This window comes from Neomonachus schauinslandi, chromosome 1 (genome assembly GCF_002201575.2).
Source record: "Neomonachus schauinslandi chromosome 1, ASM220157v2, whole genome shotgun sequence".
Classification (NCBI taxonomy): Eukaryota; Metazoa; Chordata; class Mammalia; order Carnivora; family Phocidae; genus Neomonachus; species Neomonachus schauinslandi.
Window position 1 is genome coordinate 161,185,305 of NC_058403.1, and position 2,760 is coordinate 161,188,064.

Genomic DNA, 2,760 nt, shown 5'->3' on the forward strand with positions numbered 1-2,760 from the left:
AAGGACAGTTGGGCAGCTCAGTCAGTTAAGTGTCCGACTCTTGATTTTGGCTCAGGTCATGGTCTCAGGGTTGTGAGATCGAGCCCCACAACTGGGCTCCGTGCTCAGCTTGGAGTCTGCTTGAGATTTTTTCCTTCTCCCTCTGCTCCTCCCCACCAGTTATGCGTTCTCCCTCTCTCTCTCTCTCTCTCCCTCAAATAAATAAATAAAATCTTTAAAGGGGGGGCTAGGTAGCTCAGTCGGTTAAGCGTCTGCCTTCAGCTCAGGTCATAGTCCCGGGGTCCTGTGATCGAGCCCCACACCGGGCTCCCTGCTCTGCGGGGAGCCTGCTTCTCCCTCTCCCTCTGCCTGCCTCCCCCTGCTTGTGCTCTCTCTCTCTCTCTTTCTCTCTGTGTGAAATAAGTAAATAAAATCTTAAAAAAAAAAGGCAATCATACAATCAGGACTTTCGTGTCTGACTTCTCTCATTTCTCCTAATGTTTTCAAGGTCCGTCCATGTTGAGGCACGTGTCAGTACTTCATTCCTTTTGATTGCCAAATAATCTATTATATGCCAATATCACATTTTGTTTATCCATTTATCAGTTGATGGACATTTGAGTTGTTTCTACATTATGGCTATTATAAACAATGCTGCTATGAATATTTGTGTGCGAGTTTCCGTGGGGACATCCATTTTCAATTCTCACGTGTATGCACCTAGGAGAGGAATTACTGAATCTACTTGGGTATTATAGATCCAGGGAAAGAATTCCTGCTGCAGAAATTTCCAGCAGGAAGACAGTCCACCCATACATCTGGGCCTCATCATCCACTCTGCAGAAGATGATTCACAGCTGGGAGGCATCCAGAGTCTTTTCACGATCAGTGGCAAAGTTAAAATCTAGATAGTGTGTAGAGCAACCTCCTGGGGTTATAAAGGACGACAGACCTGAAATCCCATAGTTCACTATTTCCTAGTTATGTGAACTTGGGCAACTTACTTAACTTCTCTGAGCTTCAGTGTTCTTATCTGTATAAGGGGCACGAATAACTCCTACTTTACAGATAGCACAGCTTCTAGCATTTCGATGCTGACCAGCGAGAGAATAAGAGCTGGTTACATCCCCTTTTGCCTTCCTTCAGTCGATTCTTCCTGTGTCTGAAAAATGTGCTACTCTGAGCAAAAAATAACCTCAGGCAGGAGCACTGGCTCTCAACTCTAGCTGTGCAGTAAAATCACATGGGGATTTTTTTTTTTTTTTCCAAACATACCGGTGCCCAGCGCCTAGCCCCAGGAGTACTGATTTAATTCACCTGGGTTAGTGAGTGGACATCTGTTTTTCACCGAAGCTCCCAGGTGATTCTAAGGTGTAGCCAGGGCTGAGAACTACTGTGCTAAGTAATGAATTAACTGTGATTGAGAGCCTGAAAGAAGGTTCTAGTGACCAACCATCTGGTTTGCCCAGGACCAACCAAGTTTTAGCACTACAATTTCTGCATCCTAAGAAACCTCTCAATTCTGGGCAAACTGGGATATTTGGCCACCCATGAGGAAGATGATATACAGATGTTGATACGTGGTAGAGATTTAGGATTTCCTTCCAAGTTTCAGGTTTGAAGCCAAAAGCCTTTTGAATTTAGAGAATAAAGACTGGAAAACTGCTTACTACACCCCAGCTCATTTGCGGCATCTCAGTACAGAGTTTGAAATGCACAGGGAAGCTACCAGCTCTGCAGCTCTCCCACAAGCCATGGGAAGGAGACAAAGGTCAGGAGGGAAGGGACTAGTTAGGACAGTACCTCCCAAACTTTAATGTATATGAAAATCATCAGAGAGTCCTATAAAATGTAGCTTCTGATCCAGCAGACCTATGGGAGGCTTGGGATTGTGCTTTTCGAACAGGCTCCCAGGTGACTCCAGTGCTGCTGGGTCCAGAGACCACATTTGGAGAAGCTAGGGTCCGGGGACAGTTTTTGGAGCACAAGCTTTGGGTGAAGATGTAACTTCTCTCTTACAATCCACATGACTGTGGAGAAATTCCTTCTTGTTTCATTTTCCTACTTCTTCGTGCAATTTATCAGCTATAAAGTGGGGATAAAGGGGCGTCTGGGGGGCTCAGTCGTTAAGTGTCTTCCTTCGGCTCAGGTCATGATCCCGGGGTCCTGGGATCAAGCCCCGCATTGGGCTCCTTGCTCAGCGGGGAGTCTGCTTCTCCCTCTGCCTGCCACTCCCCCTGCTTATGCTCGCTCTCTGACAAATAAATAAAATCTTCAAAAAATAAAATAAATAAAAAATAAAATAAAATGGGGATAAGAATATGTACATACCCGGGAACATCCAGAAGTTCCACGGCAGTTTAGAAAGCAGGTTGTTGTGAAGATCCCACGTGCCTGACATATATTAAGGGCTGACTGAATATTGGTTCTCTTTCCATCCCATCTCCACCCAATTTTAGCTTCTGTTTCTTGAAGGGCTCTGATCAATTTCTTAAACAATGTTATTTATTTATTTTTTTAAGATTTTATTTATTTGCGAGAGAGAGAGAATGAGAGACAGAGAGCATGAGAGGGAGGAGGGTCAGAGGGAGAAGCAGACTCCCTGCTGAGCAGGGAGCCCGATGCGGGACTCGATCCCAGGACTCCAGGATCATGACCTGAGCTGAAGGCAGTCGCTCAACCGACTGAGCCACCCAGGCGCCCGGCTCTGATCAATTTCTTTCTTTCTTTCTTTCTTTCTTTCTTTCTTTCTTTCTTTCTTTCTTTCTTTCTTTCTTTCTT